At 41.9% G+C, this 23,773-nt stretch overlaps 1 non-coding gene across 1 annotated transcript; it reads left to right on the plus strand.

Moving 5' to 3' along the window:
* Nucleotides 1-19,257: 19,257 nt before the first annotated feature.
* On the plus strand, nucleotides 19,258-19,365 carry LOC112768163 (small nucleolar RNA R71). Its single transcript, XR_003185600.1, has one exon. It is a non-coding gene; the product is annotated as a small nucleolar RNA R71 (small nucleolar RNA).
* Nucleotides 19,366-23,773: the final 4,408 nt, after the last annotated feature.

The following is a 23,773-nucleotide window of genomic DNA, read 5'->3' on the forward strand; positions in this document are numbered from 1 at the left end:
ACGCCCAGCACTCGCGAGTTTGAAGCTCATCACAGTCATCCTATCCCAGATCCTACTCGAAATACCACAGACAAGGTTTAGACTTTCCAGATCTCAAGAATGGCCGCCAATAATTCTAGCCTATACCACGAACTTAAATTAGAAACCCAAGAGATACGCACTCAAGCTATTACAGATTGAATAGAGGTGGTTGTCAAGCATGCGTTCATAGGTGAGAATGATGATGAGTGTCACGGATGATCACATTCATCAGGTTGAAGTGCGAGTGAATATCTTAGAATAGAAACAAGCGTGATTGAATGGAAAACAGTAGAAATTGTATTAATCCATCGAAGCACAGCAGAGCTCCTCACCCCCAACCATGGAGTTTAGAGACTCATGCTGTAAAAAATACAAGTTCTAATGTAAAATTTTATGAGGTACAAAATGAATCTCTAAAAGTTATTTTTATAATGAACCAGTGACCTAGATTTATAGAAAATAAGTAAGCTAAGATAGATAGTGCAGAAATCCACTTCCAGGGCCCACTTCGTGTGTGTTTGGGATGAGAATTGAAGCTTTCACATGTAGAGACTTTTCTTGGAGTTAAATGCCAGCTTTTGTGCCAGTTTGTGCATTTAACTCCAACTTTTATGCCAGTTCTGGCGTTAAACGCCAGAAAAGGGTAGAAAATTGGCGTTTAGATGCCAGTTTGCGTTATCAAAACTCAAGAAAAGTATAGACTATTATATATTGCTGAAAAGCCCAAGATGTCTAATTTCCAACGGAATTGAGAGCGCACCAATTGAGCTTCTGTAGCTCCAGAAAATCTATTTCGAGTGCAGGGAGGTCAGAATCCAATAGCATCTGTAGTCCTTTTTTAGCCTCTGAATCAGATTTTTGCTCAGGTCCCTCAATTTCAGCCAGAAATTACTTGAAATCATAGAAAAACACACAAACTCATAGTAAAGCCCAGAAATGTGATTTTTGAATAAAAACTAATAAAAATATAATAAAACTAACTAAATCATACTAAAAACTACCTAAAAATAGTGCCAAAAAGCGTATAAATTATCCGCTCATCACTCTCGCCCTTCTAGTTCGGACACCCTGTAGTACCCTTTTCCCAGTACCTCTGTGACTCGGTAGGGTCCTTTCCAGTTAGCTGCTAGTTTCCCTTCTCCCGGTCGACTTGTTCCGATATCATTTCAGATTAGGATGAGGTCGTTGTTGGCAAAGCTTTGCTGTACTACCTTCTGATTGTATCTTGAGGCCATTCGACGTTTTAACGCCTCTTCCTTGATCCAAGCTCTCTCTAAGATTTCTGGAAGTAGGTCAAGTTCTTCCCTTTGAAGTTAGGAGTTGGCCTCTTTACTATAGAGGATCACTCTGGGCGATCCTTTTTCGACCTCCACTGGGATCATTGCCTCCATTCCGTAAGCTAATCGAAAAAGTGATTCCTTTGTGGTGGAGTGTGGAGTTGTCCGATATGCCCATAGGACTTGTGGGAGCTCTTCAGCCCAGGCTCCCTTCGCGTCCTGTAATCTCCGTTTTAACTCGGCCAGTATGACTTTGTTGGCAGCTTCTGCTTGTCAATTAGCCTGGAGGTGTTCTATGGATGTGAATTAGTGCTTTATTTTTAAGTCGGCCACCAATTTTCTGAAGCCTGTGTCTGTAAATTGAGTGCCATTGTCTGTGGTGATGGTGTATGGAACCCCAAACCTTGTGACAATGTTTCTATATAGGAATTTTCTACTTTTTTGAGTAGTGGCGTTAGCTAGGGGATCTGCCTCAATCCACTTTGTGAAATAATCTACCCCAACGATGAGGAACTTGACCTGTCCTGATCCTTGGGGGAAGGGCCCAAGGAGGTCGAGTCCCCATTTTGCGAATGGCCAGGGTGAGGTTACACTGATGAGTTCCTCTGGTGGGGCGATGTAGAAATTAGCGTGCTTTTGACATGGTGGACATGTCTTTACGAACTATGTAGCTTCCTTTTGTAAGGTTGGCCAATAGAATCCAGCTTGGAGTACTTTTTTTGTGAGAGCTTGTGCTCCGAGATGGTTGCCACATATCCCACTATGTATTTCTTTTAAAACTTCCTTTGTGTTGGAAGTCGGCACACATTTTAACAGTGGTGTTGAAATCCCTCTCTTGTATAGAGTATTGTTTATGATAGTGCAGTATTGTGCCTCCCGTTTTATCCTCTTTGCCTCTTTTTTATCTGCAGGGAGTATTTTTGTTTTGAGGTAGTTAATTATGGGAGTCATCCATCCTTGATCTAGACCGGTTATGGCTAGGACCTTTTCTTCTTCCGAAATTGACGGATTCTGTAGTATCTCCTGAATAAGGCTTCTATTGTTCCCCCCTGGTTTGGTGCTGGCTAGTTTTGAGAGTGTATCAGTTTGAGCATTCTGTTCCTGGGTTATGTGGCGGACCTCGTATTCCCCGAGTTGTCCAAGCTGTTCCCTGGTTTTGTCCAAGTACTTTTTCATGGTGGGATCCTTGGCTTGGTAGCTCCCTGCTATTTGCGAGGTGACTACTTGTGAGTCGCTGAAGATGATAAGCTTTTGAGCTCTGACCTCCTTAGCCAGCTTCAAACCAGCTAGTAATGCCTCATATTCAGCCTGATTGTTTGAGGCAGAGAACTCGAACTTAAGGGAGAGTTCGATTTGGGTTCCCTGATTACTTTCTATTATTACGCCTGCCCCGCTCCCAATTTTGTTCGAGGAGTCGTCTACGTAGAGATTCCATTCTGTAGGGATTTTCGGGGTGTCAGTAAATTCTACAATGAAGTCGGCCAGGTACCATGATTTGATGGCTGTCTGCGATTCATATTGAATGTCGAATTCAGACAACTTGACTACCCATTGTAAGATTCTTCCTGCCAAATCTGTTTTCTACAAAATGCCTTTTATGGGCTGGCTGGTCCGAACCTTGATGATGTGGGCTTAAAAATATGGGCGAAGTCGTCGAGATGTTAATATGAGAGCATAGGCAAATTTTTCTATTTTTTGATAGTTCAGTTCGGACCCTTGTAGTGCTTTGCTGATGAAGTATATAGGTTGTTGTCCGCTTTCGTCCTCTCTAACTAGTGCTGAGGCTACCACCCGATTTCCTACTGCGAGGTACAACACAAGTGGTTCTCCTTCTCGTGGCCGAGTTAGAATAGGTGGTTGTCCTAGGAACCTTTTAAAATCCTAGAAAGCCTGCTCGCACTCTGTTGTCCATTCAAACTTCTTTCCTTTCCTTAGAGTAGCGTAGAAGGGGAGGGATCTTATTGCTGATCCAGCTAGAAATCTGGACAAGGCTACTAATTTTTCATTGAGTTGTTGTACCTCTTTGACACAGGTCGGGCCTTCATGTCAAGTATAGCCCGACATTTATCCAGATTTGCCTCGATTCCTCTTTGTGTGAGTGTTCCGAGGGTTACCTGAAACTGTAGGTCGATCTCGGATGAGATCTTCGGTACTGGTCGGAGATGACGTGTCCGGCTGGCTGGTGGCGGCCAGAGCTGTTGTGTCCGACTTGTTGGACTGGCTGCACTTCTGATCCTTGGTCACCGGAGGATGGGGGGTACCTGCAAGAGACTCCGATGCTTAAGTTAGCATGGGTATTAAACAGGTTTTTGTAGAATCAGAGTAAGAGTTATACCTGGGTGCTCCAGTGTATTTATAGTAGTGTGGGCTGACCTTTCCGATAAGATAAGTTAGTTATCTTATCTTATCTTATCTTTGGGTAGGGTCAGCTTATCTTCAAGGGAACCGCCCTTACCTCTTTAGGCTTGGACTACCTTTGGATTTGGGTCGTGTTCCTCTATTTGGGCCCTTTATTGGGCTTTCCTGTCGATTTGGCCGACCTCTTTGAGAAGAGGTCGGGTAGCCTGACTTGAAGAGGTCGGTCGCTTTGTCATCAATCATCCCAGATCGGATAGCTCGACCCAGGGTGTGAACAGTGCCCTTGCTTGAGCTCGGTCTTTTTTGCTAAAGTCGAGTCCTTGACTTTGGTCTTTCTCTAGTGAAGCTGAACTCAAGCATTTTGTCGATTCCTTTCTTTGCAGAGCCTTTTTGAATGTGGAACATTTTCCTTTAAAAGCACGCGCTTTTATATCGGCGTTTTAGGAACGTGCGAGGGTTTAATACCCTCATTAATTGACTTCAAATGCCCCGTTTCCCATGGTTTTTATTTTGAACTTTGCCATTAGAAACGATTTCTCTTCTTCGTTCCTCTTTGTAACTTCTCCCTTTACTCTCTCATTTTCCGTTTTTCCCTAGAGTTTTGCAGTTTCTTCCTGCGACGCCTGCTCTACTACCACTTTCTGTGGAAAAGGGGTGATTCTGGATTTTACCCTCCGTCTTCTTCCGGTGAGTTTTATCCGTTCGAGGGGTGGCTCTGTTGCTTCTTGCTTCTTCAGCTTTCTTTCGAGGTTTTCTTCTATTTTCTAGGTTCGATTTTTCCTCCTCTGTCATTTTTATGTCTGAATTTGATTTTGTTTGGAGAAAGTTTGGATCTTTCTGCTTTTACTGTGCCTGATTGTTGCGTGTTCTGAAGTTTTTTCGTCTTTTTTATGAATTTTTTCATCTTTCCTGTTGCTTGATGCTTTTAGGCCTTTTGCATGTTATCACCATTTCTGCTTGTGCTTTCGATGATGGTTTTTGTTTGATTCTTGGGAAAAGGCTATGTTTTTGACAATTCTCTGCTTGACATGTTTGGTGTTGTCGAAGCTTTTTGCAGAAAGATAGTGGCTTTGATGACTTTTTGTATTTTGACTTTCTGAAATGTTTGTTATTTGAAATCTTCTTTTCTTGTTTGAGAGATGCCGGGACATAAGCTGTAGATTTTTCCTGAGACCTTGCTTTGTTACTGCCTCCAAAGGATGCCCCAGGACTTTCTGTTTGAGTCTTGGGGTTTTTCTTTTCTATTTGTTCTTCTGCACGTTAGTCGAGTTGTTTTTTTGTAATCCCATCTTCTTTTCTTATTGTAGGATTAGCTGGCCTCATGTCTTCTTGCAATAACGTTGTAGAGATGTCTTCCAAAGTTTCCAAGGGGATGTCCGATTGGCTGGACTCCCTTGTCCTAATGTGTGTCTCTGTCGTGGATGCTAAATTTTGTGTAGAGCTGAGGAAACGTCAAAGGATTTGTGATACCAGTGCTTGGGAGAGGGATTATGAGCTTGTAGCTCCTGACTCTGATGAGAGGGCTTGTTTTCCTACTTTCATCGAGGGGGAGCGTCCCTTCTTCTACGCCTATGAATATTTCTTCAGCCAATTGGACGTTACTTTTCCTTTTACTGCTTTCGAGACCGACTTGTTGTGGTCATGTAACATTGCTCCATCCCAGCTTCATCCGAATTCCTGGGGTTTTATCAAGATATTTCAACTGCTTTGCCAAGAGTTAGGCATAACACCTTCTCAAACTCTTTTCCTCTATCTTTTTGTCTCGGCCAAGCCTAGAGGTTCTTCCAAAAAGAAAGCTTCCTGGGTTTCTTTCAGATCGGCCCAGGGGCATAAAGTTTTTGCCATGTATGATGAGTCTTTTAAAGATTTTAAGAATTATTTCTTCCAAGTCCGTGCTGTTGAGGGGGCTCGCCCCTGTTTTCTTGATGAGAATGACGAGCCTACTTTTCCTCTAGAGTGGCAAAAGAATGTTTGAGTGCCACGTTATACATGGGAGATGCTTAATGAGGTTGAGCGGGCTTTTGTAGTTGTTCTTGAAGATTTGTGGGGAGAACCACCCCATCTGGATACAAAATGATTCTTGAGTGATCCATCTTTGGTTTGAACTGCTTTGGGTACTGTCTGACTTGTTTCTATACTTGTTTCTTAGTTTTTCTTCTCCTATGTTGTAACTTGTCATTATGGTTGATTTTGTATTTTCAGAGATGTCGAAAAACAATGATTCCATGAAGGCCTACAAGAAGGCGAAGAAGGTTGCTGCTGCTCAAAACATCTCGGCCAAGGCGGCCGGAGAGGGATCTTCTCAAGTTCCTATGAAGTCGCCCGTGCCGAGTTCTCCTGGGCCAAGGAAGGTGATCCCCACTCCTCGAGTTCGTCTGACTGATCCTCCACAGACTTCTGCCATTACTTCTGGTGCTCCTCCCCACAAGAAACAGAAAACAATTAAGGCCTTTAACCTTGACGCCCCTGATTTTAATGCAATCGAGTTCGTAGATCAGCAAATTGGTCCCTACGGTACCCTTCCCATGGATGATGTGTCAATCCTTTGCCATCTGAATTTTATGGCCCGAAACAGTGTTAAAATGGCATATATGGGGGCTGCCCTATACCGTACTGCTTAGAATCTTCCTCTCTATGCCACCAAAGAATTTATGGAGGAAGCTAAACAAGAGTTCGACCAGATGAAGGGCCTGAAGAAAGAGCTTGAGGTAAAGGTAGCCAAGTTGGAGAAGGATCTGGAGAACGAAAAGGCAAGGAGGCATAAGGACAGTTATGTTACCTCTTATCGGGAGGTGGTGCGCCTGAGGGAGGAGTTGGAGAATGCCCGAGCTGATTACTCCGAGCTTCAAGGTCATCTTGTTGGGAGCGTAACTGCTGCTTATGAGAACTTGAGGGAACAGGTTCGGATTATTGCTCCCGAGGCCGACCTTACTCTTTTTAGCCTGGATAATGTTGTGAGGGATGGTAAGATCGTCCCTGATGACCAGGATGATGATGAGGTTGAACCTCCCCCTGTGTCTTCTGCCAAAGTGTCAACCCTTCAGTTCCTCCAGTTGTGTTTTACCCGGATTGCCAGATTCTGAACCGGGATGATGGAACCCTGGATGCTGTGCCTATTCAGACTCGCCTTCCTTCTCCTTGTACTGATGCTGTCGAAAAGGCTCCCGATCTTTGCTGATTTTTCTTAGATATTTTGTGTGAATAGCCCGGCTTGTGGGCTTCTGAACTCTTTTTTTGTAGTTTGAATATTTTGCTTGACTGTGGATACTCTTTTGGGTTGCTTGTTTAGCAACTTTTATTTTTGAAAAACAACAAATAGTTTTCAAGCTTTTGGGGCTAACCCTGAAGCTCGTTATAATATTGTATTTTATATCCTGCGCGTTTGCGCTTGTCTTAGCACTTTTTGGGGATATTGGAGCTTGCTTCTCGGCCTCTTTGGATCGCTTTGCACCTGTTGCTTGCGGCTTGACTCCTTTGAGGTCGTGAATGGGCGGGTCCAACTTGTTTCTCGATTTTCTTGCTCTTGCTTGTATTTCTAGCAATCCATAGCCGATTTCTTTACGTTGGTTCTCGTCTTAGCTACCTTTGCAGTCCTCTTTTTTGGACCTTTGCTAGGTCTCTTTCAGGGACTACTTATTTGTGGGAGATCGACTTCTTTACGTCATCTTTTAAGTTATTTTTGTAATCCTCTTTCTTGGACCTTTTTCAGGTCTCTTTCAGGGATTACTTTTATAACTTATTTGTAGGAGGTCGACTTCTTCATGTCGTCCTCTTCTAAGTTATTTTGTAATCCTCTTTCTTGGACCTTTGTCAGGTCTCTTTCAGGGATTACTTATATAACTTGTTTTTGTAGGAGACCGACTTCGCTAGGTCGATCTCTTCTAAGTTATTTTGTAATCCTCTTTCTTGGACCTTTGTCAGGTCTCTTTCAGGGATTACTTTTATAACTTGTTTGTAGGAGGTCGACTTCTTCATGTCGTCCTCTTCTAAGTTATTTTGTAATCCTCTTTCTTGGACCTTTGTCAGGTCTCTTTCAGGGATTACTTATATAACTTGTTTGTAGGAGGTCGACTTCTTCATGTCGTCCTCTTCTAAGTTATTTTGTAATCCTCTTTCTTGGACCTTTGTCAGGTCTCTTTCAGGGATTACTTATATAACTTATTTTTGTAGGAGACTGACTTCGTTAGGTCGATCTCTTCTAAGTTATAGCAATTCCTCTTTTATAGGGTTGGCCAGACCTCTTTCTAGGGATTTACTGATAACTTGGGTTAACTAGGTCCGACTTCTCAACATCGGCCAGTCTTTAAGTTATTATTTAGCAATCCATAAGACCTCGTCAGGTTCTTTTTTCGGATCACTTTCGATAACTTCTTGCATTATTCTGTATTCATCTTTGTCGGTTTGTAGAAGGTGGTTTCTGTCTTTCTTTGGTCGACCTTTAGATGAATCGCGTTTTCATCTTTATGGGTCTTTTATCGTGATCGTGCAATGAATCTGTTTTTCACTTTCTGCCGATCTGTTACTTTATAATCGAACGATGAATGCTTCAGATTAATGCGTCTTGAGAATTTGTATAATATCTAAAATATTTTTTATTCAAAAGAAAGCACAAATATATACATGTTGGAGTTTTTCATCCTTTTAAGTCGAATAATATCTGGATCTAAACTTGGCGCCTCATTAAAAAACCTTTTCAGGAAAAAGAATGCATCCTATGATGAGATCTTTTACCTTTACTAGCTATAGTACCTTCTTAGGTTGCAGGCGTGCCACGATCTGGGAAGCTCTCGTCCATCGAGTTCGGACAGTCTGTAGTAGCCCTTCCCAAGTACTTCTATGACTCGGTAGGGTCCTTTCCAATTTGCTGCCAACTTTCCTTCTCCGGGTCGAGTTGTTCCAATGTCATTTCGGATTAGGATGAGATCATTCTTTGTGTAACCTCTTGGCACTACCTTTTGATTATATCTTGAAGCCATTCGGTGCTTTAGCGCTTCTTCCTTGATCCGAGCTCTTTCTTGGATTTTCGGAAGTAGGTCGAGTTCTTCTCTTTGAAGTTGAGAGTTGGCTTCTTCATTGTAGTGGACTACTGATGGGAAGCAGAAGCTGGTGAATTAAAAATTTATTAAAATGGTTACGTTGCAAGTATAGTTCTTAACTCACCAAAAATCTATCTATCAATTTAGAAATATGTCACAGAGAGTTTAAATTAAAATTACTGGGAGTTTTAAGTCCCAGGTCGTCTCCCAACGAGTTGCAGAAAAGTGTGCTGTTTTATTAATCAGATGTTCCAAGAGGTTGAGCTAAGTAAATTGGAATTTAAATTGAGGAATTTTAAATAATATAAATAAAAGCATTGACTGGGAATTGATTAGTTAGAATCTCTATCATTGATGGAGTGATTTTTAAGATTGATTTATAATTAACGGTTACTCTATTTGGTTATCCTTTACTAGGTAAGGGAAAGTCAAACAAGTTGGAATGCCAGATCTGTTCACGAGTTACAACCCACTTAGTTCAAAAGGATTGGCGTTGGTGACAGGATAGCAATCCAACATTTAACCCAACTACAAATTTTTTCTTCAATCCTTCCAACTCAAGAGTTCCTTTTAATCAACTCCCCATCAAGTAATGAAACTACTCACGCATTGTAAATAAAGAATCCATAGCACATGAAAGGGAATTAAAAGAAGACATGATTATTGGAATTGAAATTGAATTAAAGAGAAATAATCCTTGCATTAATTAATTATAAAAGTATCTGAATGACAAAATTGAACATAACAAAGAACATGGAAGAATAAAACCAAGTTAAGAGAACAAACTAGAATGATGAAGTCTTGATGAGGAAATAACTCTTCTCAATGTTCCAATGCTAAGACCAATTGAAAATCCAAATTCTAAAAACTAGAGAGAGAAAACCTAAGAGAGTGAAAAACTAGTTCTAAAACTACTGAATGAATGTCTGTGTTGTTTCTGCATATTCTCTGACTCTAGTCTGCTGTTCCGGGCCAAAAACTGGGCCAAAATAAGGTCCAAAATTTCCACCATCGAATTCTGCAGATTATGCAAATCGCGCATGTCACGCGATCGCGTCATCCATGCGGACGCGTCGCTTGCGCTTTTTCCTCTCCACGCGTTCGCGTCGTCCACGCTACCGCGTCGCTTGCGCTTTCCAATCCGCGCGGCTGCATCACTGCGATTTGCGCTCCTTCACGCGGTCGCGTGAGCCATGCGACTGCGTCACTTCTCGCTGGTTATCTCCTCAAATTCTTGTGTTCCTTCTATTTTTGCTAGCTTCCTCTCCAATCTCCATCTCATTCATGCCCTATAAAGCCTGAAACACTTGACACACAGATCACGGCATCGAATGGAATAGAGGAGAATTAAAATTAAATAATTAAAGTCTCTAGGAAGCAATTTTCAAACATGTACTGAATTTAGGAAGGAGATCTAAATGCATGCTAAATTGATGAATAAGTGGGTAAGGATCATGACAAAACCACACAATTAAACACAATATAAACTATAATATAGTTGTTTATCAACCTCTCCACACTTAAACATTAGCATGTCCTCATGCTAAATTGAAGGAGAAAAGGAAATAAGTTTGAACATGCAGAAACTCATGTAATGCAATGCAATCCTACATATATAAATAAATGCAACTATATGATTATTGTCCACTTGATCAAAAGTAAATAAGCCCTTCAAGACAATTACAACTCAAATTCCACCAATTCTATCATTATACAATAAAACCGATAAAAGTGCAAGAGGATAGCTTATGAAAGCAGGGAACATGAAAATTCAAGTATTGAACCCTCACTGATAATGTATGTACGCTCTAATCTCTAGTGTATAGGGTGATCACTCTATCCTTCTCTAATCATGCTTTCTAACTTTTGTTCTTCTCCTAACCAATCAACAACAGTTAATATATCAATGCAAACATCATGAGGTCTTTTCAAGGTTGTAATGGGGCTAAGGTATAGGTAGGGATGTATATTTGGTCAAGTGAGCTAATAAATTGAATCTTTAATTAACCCAAGCTCTAACATAACTTGTATACACTTACTGTAATCTTTAAAGTTCATACCTAGCTACCCAGAGTTCTCTTTTTCAATCCATACTCATGTATCAACTTATATTTTGGTTCTATCATATGTGCACTGATCTTTGAATTCTGAATTTGACATTGGGGTAATTTTGTGTCCCCTTATTTATTTGTTTATCATCTTTTTTTTTTGAATTGAAATAAATAAAGCTTATCAATGCACATAGATTTTTTTTTTATTCTTATAGTTTCACATGAATAGGTATCCAAACTCTCTTTAAATTTTCATGACACATCCCCTTAACAACTTTTGTTCCCACAATTTCCCATACTTAACTAGCACACACAATTCTATCTTAAGCTAACCAAAGATTCAATTTGGGATATGCAATTATTTTTTTCAGCTTAAGGTTAGTAATGTGGTAAAATATAGAACAAATGGGGTTTTTAAGGCTCAAAGTGGTTAACAAAGGTAATTGAAAAGGGTAGGCTTGATTTGGATAAGTGAGTTTAAACAAATAATGGCCTCAATCATGTGCAAGCATGTAAATATAATAAATATTGGATATATAAGATAAAACAAAATATAGATTACAATCATAGAGAAGTAAACACACAAGAATGAAATAATTATGGTTAAATAATGTAACCATTCATAAAGGCTCAAATCTTCCACAGGTTGTGTGTTCTTTAACTCAAATATCATGTTCCAAATACAACTCAAGTAAATTTATCATAAGAATTTTTTGAAAAATCAGTGAAATTTTGTTCCAAAGATAGATTTTAAAAGAAACTTATTGTCTTTTCAATCAAGTAGAACATGCATGCAACTATCCTAACCTATGCAATTTATTCTATTCTATAAAGGAAAGAAAAATCTAACTAAAATGTCCTAATTATTGGTGCCAGAGAAGAGAATTTACCTCCGGAAGTCAGGTACTGACCGACCTCCCCACACTTAAGGCTTTGCACCGTCCTCGGTGCCATCTGTCAGAAACAGGGGTGGGCTGGTGGCAGTATCTCCACAGTCGGGACCGTCATGGCTCCCTGTGCTAGTAAAGAAAGTGGAGTCCGGGGTGTCTGAGTCTCTGAAGCGTCCCTTGAGTAGCTCCTTGAGGTGATTGAATCGGCGCTCGTTACGGCGCTCTCTCATCTTAGCTTTCAGTTCATGCCGATCCAATTTTTCAAGTATCTGTTGGAGCAATTTCTCAGTTGTAGATGCTTGTGGTGTTGAAGAAGAAATATCTTCAACTGGCTCAGTAGGCTGGCTTGTAGTGGCTGCTAAAAGTCTGAGGTATTTCCCGTTAGGGACATATTGATCATCCCGTGGAAGCATGGCTTTGGTGTCTCCAGCTCTGTAGGAGACTCCGGCTGCTGAGACAAGATCTGAGACCAGGGCGGGAAAAGGTAGGTTGCCCGCGATTTGTACATGCTCCATAGCATTCCGGATGTGTCTTGAGAGATTCAGAGGTTGGTCTGTAAGGATGCACCATAGTAAAACAGCCATGTCTGCAGTGAAAGAGGACTCATGAGTGCTCGGAAAGACGTAATGGGACATGATCTGTGCCCATACGCGAGCCTCCAAGGTAAATACGGAAGCCAAGATTCCCTTAGGGCAGGTACGGTGGTATCCGTAGATCCAACGGCTGCCAGGTAATGCGATAACTCCGAAAATGGAGTCCCAGTCAAATTGGTATCTCTGGCGATGAAGGGCGGCTTCTTGAAAAGCGTCCATTCCTGCTGGAATAGGGGGAAGACTCAGAGCTTGCTGAATGGCCTCTTCTGTAATGGGCACTTGCTTCTGCCGGACATAAATAGACTGCAGGGTCGGTAGGTAGAAGTTGGAGTAGAACTCAACTACCCAAGAAAGATTGACCTGCCTTGGCTGTCTCCGTAGGAAACCCCATTGTCTTCGTTCAATTTGCGGCTCAACAAAGGTAGCAATATTGGACGGGAGGATAAGAAGGTATTCATTGTTGTAGTTCCTTTCTGCTAGGATAGGGAACATCTGCTCACAGTAGCGATTGGGAAATCACGTAGCGTCCTTCGCTGGAAAGGCTTTCTCCTTTTCATCAACCTTTATTATCCTCTTAACTCTTTTTGTTGAGGGCTTGACTGTGGTTGAAGAAGGCTCTGCCGCTAATGCTCTTTTAGTTCCTCTTCTTGCTGGTGGTTTGGAAGTAGCTTTCTCTTTTCCTTTCTTGGTGGCCATCCTGAAAGAAGGGAAGAAAAGGTAAATTAAATTCAAAGAGATATACAGCAAAGAAGGGAACGGAAAAGAGGGTGATGGATGCACATTAAGATATGCTGACATTAACACATGCTCGCGAGTGTGTGTGAAAAGCCAACGATGGAAAATAGCTAGTGCATATAAAGACAAATGAATGCAAGGTGTTTATTGGCATGTTGGCAAAGGGCATGAGTAGCATATACCAAGCAATACTTTGTAACAAACCATCACGTTTGTATTGACAATTAAATTCAATTAATAAAATAAGAAGGAGAATTTGTGAAAAGCAAGCATTGAATAGTAGAGTAAAGTAATGTAGAAAAGTGCATAGTACTATATGGGCTTTTTCACAAACACATGGCATGCATGTTAAACAAGATATAAAAAGTATGAAATTGAACATGCAAGCAATCCCTTAAAAATAATAATAATTTTCAAATAAATTGTAACAAGACACAAGCATATAATGAGGGATAATGACTCAAAAAAAAATTTCTAACACCATGTAAAAAGGGAAAAGAAGAATAAAGAAAATAGGAATAATTAAAAGAAGAAGAAAAGAAAAAGAAAATATATGTAGAACAATAAAAAAAATGATAGAAAAAGAAAGAAGGAAGAAGAAGGTAAAACCTTGTTAATGGAGGAGAGAGAGAGAGAGAGAGAGAGAGAGAGAATGAAAGGTGAGATAGAAAGGGGAAGGGAGAAGGAAGAAAGAAGGAGGGAAAAGAAAAATTAGGATTTGGAGGAAAGAAAGATAAGATAATTTGGCAATTTAGGTTGAGCTGTGCGGTGCATGCGACGCGACCGGGTGGGGCACGCGTTCGCGTGGGTGCGCATCAGGTAAGAAGACGCGATCGCGTCAGTCACGCGGTCGCGTGACCCGTGTTGCGCTGCTGGCGTGAGTGCAGCCTTGCTCCAGCACAACTCTCTGTTGAATTTATTTTAATAGCCAAAATTGGGTGACGCGATCGCGTGAGTGTGCGTTAGAAAATAATTGACCCGACCGCGTCGGCGACGTGGTCGCATGACAAGGATTGTGCTTCCAGCACCAATCCAGCACCACTCTCGCACAATATAGCATTGTGCACCCTTTTACGTCGAAAATGAAGGGCACGCGGCCGCGTGGGGCACGCGGTCGCTTGGGAGGCTATGATTCCCAGGCGACGCGGTCGCGTGGGGTAATTTGTGCCATTGGCATGACTCCAGCGCTGCTCCTGCGTAACTTTCTGTTCATTTTTATTTTTTTCTTTACTCCCCCTACCACGCGGACGCGTCGCTGGTGCGATCGCGTCGTGCGGCGAAAAATTTTTTTTTTTAAGGAAAGATAAAGACATGTAATTGAAAGAGCACGAAAGCACTAATAAAAAGAAGAGTTATTAAAGAAGAAAAACTAAAAGTGAAGAAAAGAACGATCATACCGCGGTGGGTTGTCTCCTACCAAGCACTTTGCTTTTACGTCTGTAAGTTGGACGCTCTACTAGCTCAATCTGCTGCTATGTGGGGATCTTCCAAGTGGAGGATCTAAAGCTCCTTGCTTTTCTGCACCTTCTCACCATGGTACAGCTTCAGGCGGTGTCCATTAACCTTAATAAGTTCAGAGCTTGAAGGATGGCTTAGGTGATAAACTCCGTACGGTTCAGCCTTCTCTACTCTGTATGGACCTTCCCATTTTGATCTTAACTTACCGGGCATTAGCCTTAGTCGAGATTTGTAAAGGAGGACGAAATCTCCAGGTTGAAATTCTTTCTTCTTGATGTTTTGATCATGCACAGCTTTCATCCTTTCCTTACAAATTCTGGAATTCTCATAAGCTTATAGGCGAAGGTTCTCCAGTTCCTGCAGTTGCAACTTCCTTTCAACTCCGGCCTTCTCAATTTCCATGTTGCACTCTTTAACTGCCCAGAAGGCTCTGTGTTCGATTTCAACTGGAAGATGCAAGCTTTTCCATAAACTAAGCGAAAGTGACTCATCCCAATGGGTGTCTTGTATGCTGTTCTATATGCCCACAGTGCATCTTGTAGTCTGGTGCTCCAGTCTTTTCTATGAGGCTTTACTATCTTCTGCAAGATATGCTTAATTTCTCTGTTTGACACCTCAGCTTGCCCATTAGTTTGGGGATGGTAAGCTGTTGCAACTTTATGGATTATCCCATGCTTCTTCATCAATCCTGTTAGTATCCTGTTACAAAAATGGGTGCCTTGATCGCTCACGATCACTCGTGGTGATCTAAAGCGGCATATAATATGGTTTCTCACAAAGGAAACAACAGTGTTAGCATCATCAGTGCGGGTAGGAATTGCTTCTACCCATTTGGAAACATAATCCACAGCTAACAATATATAAAAATATCCGCTAGAATTTGGAAATGGACCCATGAAGTCAATGCCCCAAACATCAAAAATTTCACAGAAAAGCATATATTGTTGAGGCATCTCATCCCTCTTGGATATGTTACCAAATTTCTGGCATGGGTGACAAGATTTACAAAACTCAGCAGCATCTCTAAAAAGAGTAGGCCACCAGAATCCGCAGTCTAAGATCTTTCTAGCTGTTCTTTGAGGGCCAAAGTGTCCTCCACTCTCAGATGAGTGACAGGCCTCTAAAATAGACTGGAATTCTGATTGAGGTACACAACGTCTAATTATCTGGTCAGCACCACATCACCATAAATATGGGTCATCCCATATATAATATTTAGACTCGCTTTTCAGCTTGTCTCTTTGATGTTTAGAAAAATGTGGAGGAAATGTGCGGCTAACTAAGTAATTAGCAACAGGTGCATACCAAGGGGCTACCTCAGATACTGCTTGCAGGTTGTCAAAAGGAAAATTATCATCTATAGGAGTAGAATCATCCTCAATATGTTCAAGGCGACTCAAGTGGTCTGCTACTAAATTTTGATTACCACTCCTATCCTTTATTTCTAAATCAAATTCTTGTAACAGCAGTATCCAACGTATAAGTCTTGGTTTGGATTCCTTTTTAACTAATAGATACTTTAGAGCTGCATGGTCCGAATACACTACTACTCTAGTACCAAGTAAATAAGCCCGGAATTTATCCAGAGCAAAAACAATAGCAAGTAGCTCTTTCTCAGTAGTAGTATAATTGGACTGGGCAGTGTCTAAAGTCTTAGACGCATAGGCAATAACAAAAGGATCCTTACCTTCACGCTGAGCCAGCGCTGCTTCTACTGCATGGTTGGAAGCATCGCACATGATTTCAAACGGCTGGCTCCAGTCGGGTCCTCTCACAATTGGGGCTTGAGTTAGAGCAGTCTTCAGCTTATCAAATGCTTGTTTGCAATCGTCACTGAACTCGAACTCAATGTCATTCTGCAGTAATCTGGATAAGGGAAGTGCTACCTTACTAAAGTCCTTAATAAATCTCCTGTAGAAACCTGCATGGCCAAGGAACGAACGGACTTCCCTCACAGAAGAGGGGTAAGGTAAACTAGAAATAACATTCACCTTTGCTGGGTCTACAGAAATGCCATTATTAGATACCACATGTCCTAATACAATCCCTTGCTTTACCATAAAGTGTCATTTTTCGAAATTCAATACAAGGTTTGTATTAACACATCTAGCTAATACTCTAGATAATCCATCTAAGCAAAGGTTAAAAGAATCACCATAAACGCTAAAATCGTCCATAAAAACTTCCATACAGTCCTCAATAAGATCAGAGAAAAGACTCATCATGCACCTTTGGAAAGTAGCTGGTGCATTGCACAAGCTGAAGGGCATTCTCTTATAAGCGTAAGTCCCAAAAGGACATGTAAAAGTAGTCTTTTCCTGATCCTCAGGAGCTATATGAATCTGGAAATAACCTGTGTAACCATCTAGAAAGCAATAATGTGATTTACCTGACAGGCGATCCAGCATTTGATCAATGAATGGAAGTGGGTAGTGATCCTTACGGGTAGCTTGGTTGAGACGGCTGTAATCGATGCAGACTCTCCAAGCATTCTGAACTCTAGTTGCTATGAGCTCTCCATTCTCATTCTTCACTGTAGTGACTCCAGATTTCTTGGGCACCACTTGTACTGGGCTTACCCATTCACTGTCTGAAATGGGATATATGATACCGGCCTCCAATAGTCTGGTCACCTCCTTTTTGACAACTTCCAAGATGGTGGAATTCAATCTTCTCTGGGGTTGACGGACAGGTCTTGCTCCCTCTTCTAAAAATATTCTGTGCTCGCATACTTGAGGGTTAATTCCCACTATGTCTGCCAAACTCCACCCAATTGCCTTCTTATGCATCCTCAGTACATCAAGTAACTGCTCTTCTTGTTGAGAAGTCAGTTCCCTTGCAATAATAACCGGAAGCTTCTGCTCATCCTCAAGATAAGCATATTTGAGATGTGGAGGGAGAGGTTTCAATTCTAACTTTTGATCATGGGCAGGTTCTGGATTATCTGGGGCTTGTGAAAGTGGCGAAGTGTCCTCATTTTCAGTTAAGAGGGTCCCCACACTTGGACCTTGTCCAGTGTGCCTCTCTTCAAACTCTTCTTTTTGAACTTCAGCCACACTTTCGTCTATGACATCGCACTGGAAGATAGAATGATCTTCTAGGGGGTTGTCAATGACTCCATTCAGATTGAAGATTACTATGCGGCCATCTATTTCAAAGGAGTATGTTCCTGAAAAAGCATCCAATTTGAATTTTGATGTCTTCAGGAATGGTCTTCCAAGTAGGATTGATGATGGCTTATCTGAATCATTATGGGGCATCTCCAAGATATAAAAATCAGTGGGAAATGTGAGCCCTTTAATGTTTACCAAAACATCTTCAGCAACTCCAGCCACTGTGATAATGCTTTTATCTGCTAACACAAAACGAGCTGCCGACCTTTTTAAGGGAGGGAGCCTCAAAACATCATATATAGACAAAGGCATTATACTGACACATGCTCCTAAATCACACATGCAATCATAAATTACTACACCACCAATAGTACAACTAACTATGCAAGGACCTGGATCACTACATTTTTCAGGTAATCCTCCCATTAAAGCAGATATAGAGCTACCTAAAGGAATAGTTTCTAATTCATTAATCTTGTCTTTATGGATACATAAGTCTTTTAGAAACTTTGCATATTTAGGTACCTGTTGAATAACATCAAAAAGGGGAACAGTTACCTCAACCTTTTTGAATATTTCTACCATTTTAGGATCAGGTTCCTGCTGCTTCCTGGGCTTCCTTGCAAGCTGTGGAAATGGAACGGGAACAGTGGGTTCCGTGGTGCTTGCGCCTTTTAGTGCTTCTTCCTGTGGTTGAGCTATCTCTTCTTCAGCTATGTCCTGTATATCCTCTTCCTCTTCAACATCTTCGATTTCTACCACCTCTTCAGCTGAGGCGTATTCTGGTGAGCTTAGTTCCTCCTGATTCCTCTCCTGCAGTGTGGTTCCGGACCTCAGGGTGATGGCATTAATGCCTCCCTTTGGATTGGGTAATGGTTGAGAGGGGATTCCAGTGGTGCTTGAAGGTTGGTTACTGGAATTTTGTGCTGAACCAAGCTGTGTCATAAAAGCTTGCAGAGTAGAGGCAAGACCATTCAGACTGGCGTTAATACTGTTCACGATGGTACTTTCCATGGCCAGTTGTCTTTTCTCAAAAGCTTGTAATAAATCTTCATTAGAAGATACAGAGGAATGAGTAAATTGAGAGGTTTGCTGCTGATTGTTCGGTGGTCCTTGGTTTTGCCTCATGTGAGGTGCTCGATAAGGTTGATTTTGCTGCTTGTTGTTGTTATTATTCCACCTCTGATTTTCCTGATTATCTCTGCCTTCCCTATTATTGTTGTCCCTCCAATTCTGGTTTGAATTGTCCTGCCATCCATGGTTATTATTTCCACTTTGATTGTACCCTTGGTTGGGACGGTCATAGAAGTTGTGAGTGGATGCCACCATGTTGTCTTCTTGTTGGAGCTGCAGGCATTCATCAGTGTAATGGCTGTAATCAGCACAAATTCCGCAAATTCTTTGTGGAACTAGTTGTTGGTTTTGCTGCGGTTGAGTTTGCTGAGTTTGTTGATTCAACTGCATTTGCTTCAGCAGGTTGGTCATCTCACAGATGCTTTGATTTAGAGCAGTAGTCTCTATGCCAGAAGATACTTCTGCAACGGCTTTTGAACGGCCTTGCTTCTGTCTGTGGTTCCGAGTAGATTCAGCTAAATCACTGATCAATTGCCAAGCTTCATCAGTGGTCTTGTACTTCTTCATAGACCCATTGCTGGCACTTTCCAATGTGGTCTTATCTTGGGGCCTCATACCTTGTGTGATATAGCTGAGTAGCACGATCTTGTCAATCATGTGGTGAGGGCATGCTTCCAGAAGATTATTGAAGCGCTCTCAGTATTCAAAGAGAGTCTCATTGTCGTCCTGAACAATTGTAGAGATATCCTTCCTCAGTTTATCAGTAACTTCAGATGGGAAGAATTTCTCCAGAAACTCCTTTCTGAGTGTATCCCAGTTGGATACATTTGCTATAGGTTGAGTGTAGTACCACTCTCTTGCTTTTCCCTCAAGAGAGAACGGAAAAGCTTTCAGCAGAATTGAAGTTTCATCAGCGCCATCACGCCTGACAGTAGAACAGGCTGCCTGGAAATCTCTCAAGTGCTTGATAGGCTCTTGAGCAGGTAGGCCATGAAACTTGGGCATCAAATTTAGCAGTGCGGTCTTTATTTCAAAATCCGTAGCTACCGCTGGATGATGCGCTTGAAACGGTTGCATTGTAAAATCAGGAGCTCCTTCCTCCTGAATGGTAACTCTTCTAGCTGCCATGTTTTCTGCACGTAAAACAACCGAATCAGTAGAACGGGGGCTGGTTTCTTCCTCAAATTCACTTTCAGATCTGCCCTCAGAGCGGGCTAACCTACGCTGTTCTCGCCTTATTCGTGAAATTGTTCTTTCAATTTCAGGATCGAATATTAGCAAGCGCGGATCAGGAAGTGAACGTGTCATTTGACGGAAGAAACATGCAATGCATAGTAGCAAAATTAAATAAAATGCAAATAAATAAATTCTAATTAATAAAATTAGCACTCTATTGCAACTCGCCGGCAACGGCGCCAAAAATTGATGGGAAGCAGAAGCTGGTGAATTAAAAATTTATTAAAATGGTTACGTTGCAAGTATAGTTCTTAACTCACCAAAAATCTGCCTATCAATTTAGAAATATGTCACAGAGAGTTTAAATTAAAATTACTGGGAGTTTTAAGTCCCAGGTCGTCTCCCAACGAGTTGCAGAAAAGTGTGCTGTTTTATTAATCAGATGTTCCAAGAGGTTGAGCTAAGTAAATTGGAATTTAAATTGAGGAATTTTAAATAATATAAATAAAAGCCTTGACTGGGATCGCGTCATCCATGCGGACGCGTCGCTTGCACTTTTTCTTCTCCACGCGTTCGCGTCGTCCACGCTACCGCGTCGCTTGCGCTTTCCAATCCGCGCGGCTGCGCAAGCCATGCGGTCGCGTCACTGCGATTTGCGCTCCTTCGCGCGGCCGCGTGAGCCATGCGACCGCGTCACTTCTCGCTGGTTATCTCCTCAAATTCTTGTGTTCCTTCTATTTTTGCTAGCTTCCTCTCCAATCTCCATCTCATTCATGCCCTATAAAGCCTGAAACACTTGACACACAGATCACGGCATCGAATGGAATAGAGGAGAATTAAAATTAAATAATTAAAGTCTCTAAGAAGTAATTTTCAAACATGTACTGAATTTAGGAAGGAGATCTAAATGCATGCTAAATTGATGAATAAGTGGGTAAGGATCATGACAAAACCACACAATTAAACACAATATAAACTATAAAATAGTGGTTTATCAACTACTCTAGGCGACCATTCCTCGACCTCTACTGGGATTATTGCCTCCACTTCGTACGTTAATCGGAACGGTGATTCGTTTGTGGTGGAATGTGGCGTAGTTCGATATGCCCATAGGACTTGTGGAAGTTCTTCGGCCCAAGCTCCCTTCGCATCTTGCAGTCTCCGTTTCAACCCAGTCAATATGACTTTGTTGGCAGCTTCGGCTTGCCCATTGGCTTGAGGATGTTCGACAGAGGTGAACTGGTGCTTTATGTTCAAGTCGGCTACTAATTTTCTGAAGCCTGCATCTGTGAATTGATTGCCATTGTCTGTGGTAATGGAGTATGGAACCCCGAACCTCGTGACAATGTTTCTATATAGGAATTTCCGGCTTCTTTGAGCAGTGGCATTGGCTAGGGGCTCTGCCTCAATCCATTTTGTGAAATAGTCTACTCCGACTATGAGGAATTTGACTTGTCCTGATCCCTGGGGAAAAGGTCCGAGAAGATCGAGTCCCCATTTTGAAAATGGCCAAGGCGAAGTTACGCTGATGAGCTCTTCTGGCGGGGCGATGTGAAAGTTGGCATGTTTCTGGCATGGGGGACATGCCTTTACAAATTCTGTAGCTTTCTTTTGTAGAGTTGGCCAGTAAAATCCCGCCCGAAGTATCTTTTTGGTGAGAGCTTGTGCCACGAGATGATTGCCATAAATACCACTGTGTACTTCCTCTAAAACTTCCCTCGTGTTAGAGGTCGGCACACATTTTAACAATGGTATTGAAATCCCTCTTTTGTATAGGGTGTTGTTTATGATGGTGTAGTACTGAGCCTCCCGTTTTAACCTATTTGCTTCCTTCTCATTTGTGGGGAGTGTTTCTTTTTTGAGGTAATTAATTATGGGGGTCATCCATCCTTGATCCTGACTTGTTATAGCTAGGACTTTTTCTACTTCCGAGATTGACGGGTTCTGTAGCATTTCCTGGATGAGGTTTCTATTGTTGTCCCCTGGTTTGGTGCTGGCTAGCTTTGAGAGTGCATCAACTCGGGCATTTTGTTCGCGGGGTATGTGGCAGATCTTATATTCCCCGAGTTGTCCGAGTTATTCTTTGGATATATCCAAATATTTTTTCATGGTGGGATCTTTGGCTTGGTAATTCCCTGTTATTTGTGAGGTGACTACTTGTGAGTCGCTGAAGATGTTGAGTTTTTGAGCTCCAACCTCCTTAGCCAGCTTCAAACCAGCTAGTAACGCTTCATATTCTGCCTGGTTGTTTGAGGCCGAGAACCCAAATTTGAGGGAAAGCTCAACTTGGGTTCCTTGGTTGCTTTCTATTATCACACCTGTGCCACTTCCAGTCTTATTTGAGGACCCGTCCACATAGAGATTCCATTCTGTGGGGGTTTCCAGGGTATCTGTGAATTCTGCAATGAAGTCAGCCAAGTATTGTGATTTGATGGCTGTCCGAGCTTCATATTGGAGGTCAAACTCGGATAACTCGACTGCCCACTGTAAAATTCTGCCTGCTAGATCTGTTTTCTGCAGTATCCCCTTTATGGGCTGGTCGGTCCGAACCTTAATGGTGTGGGCCTGAAAGTACGGGTGAAGTCGTCGAGATATCAATATGAGAGTGTAGGCAAACTTTTCTATTTTTTGGTAGTTCAGCTCGGATCCCTGCAGCGCTTTACTGATGAAATATACAGGCTGTTTCCCTTTGTCGTCCTCTCGAACCAGTACTGAGGCTACTGCCTGACTTCCTACTGCAAGGTATAATACGAGTGGTTCTTCCTCTCGTGGTCGAGTTAGGATAGGTAGTCGTCCCAGGAAATTTTTGAAATCCTGGAAGGCTTGCTCGCATTCCGTTGTCCATTCGAACTTCTTTCCTTTCCTTAAAGTGGCATAGAAGGGGAGAGATCTTATCGCTGATCCTGCTAAGAATCTGGATAAGGCTGCCAATCTCCCGTTGAGTTGTTGTACCTCTCTGACACAAGTTGGGCTCTTCATGTTGAGTATAGCCTGGCATTTGTCTGGATTTGCTTCAATTCCTCTTTGTGTGAGCATGAAACCTAAGAATTTTCCCGCTTCTACTGCAAAGGTGCATTTTGCGGGATTGAGTCGCATGTCATGCTTCCTTATAGTGTCGAATACTTAGGCCAGGTCGGACAATAATGTCTCTTCGCTTTGTGTTTTTATTAACATGTCATCCACGTAGACTTCCATGATTTTTCCGATATGATCTGAAAAGACTTTATTCATTAGCCTTTGATAAGTAGCTCCCACATTCTTGAGACCGAAAGGCATCACGATGTAGCAGTAATTTGCTTTTGGCATAAAAAATGAGGTCTTTTCTTGATCTGGTGGATACATGGGAATTTGGTTGTATCCGGAGTATGCATCCATAAACGAAAGGTATTTATATCCGAAGGAAGCATCTACCAGAACGTCGATACTTGGGAGTGGGTAAGGATCTTTTGGGCAGGCTTTGTTGAGGTCGGTGTAGTCAGTGCACATTCGCCACTTCCCATTTGATTTTTTCACCAAGACGACGTTAGCTAGCCATAGTGGGTACTTGACTTCTCTTATGAATCCTGCCTCTAGTAGTGCTTGTACCTGTTCTTCCACAGCTTGGGATCGTTCTGGCCCAAGTTTTCTTCGTCTCTGCTGTACCAGCTGAGATCCTGGATAAACCGCCAACTTGTGATACATTAGCTTGGGGTATATGCCTGGCATGTCTGCAGCTTTCCATACGAAGAGATCGACATTATCTCGTAAGAACTGTACTAGTAATTCTTTTGCGTCTCCCTTCAGGATTGTGCCAATATTAGTTGTTTTGTCCGAGGTATCCCCGATCTGAACTTTCTCTATTCCTCCTTCGGGTTGTGGACGGAGTTCTTCACGTCTCTGAACTCCACCAAGCTCAATTATATGGAACTCTTCTCCTCTACCTCTGAGGTTTAGACTTTCGTTATAATAGCGACGTGCCATCTTTTGATCTGCTTTTATCATAGCTATCCCT

The sequence above is a fragment of the Arachis hypogaea genome, chromosome 17, assembly GCF_003086295.3.
Source record: "Arachis hypogaea cultivar Tifrunner chromosome 17, arahy.Tifrunner.gnm2.J5K5, whole genome shotgun sequence".
NCBI classification, from domain to species: Eukaryota; Viridiplantae; Streptophyta; class Magnoliopsida; order Fabales; family Fabaceae; genus Arachis; species Arachis hypogaea.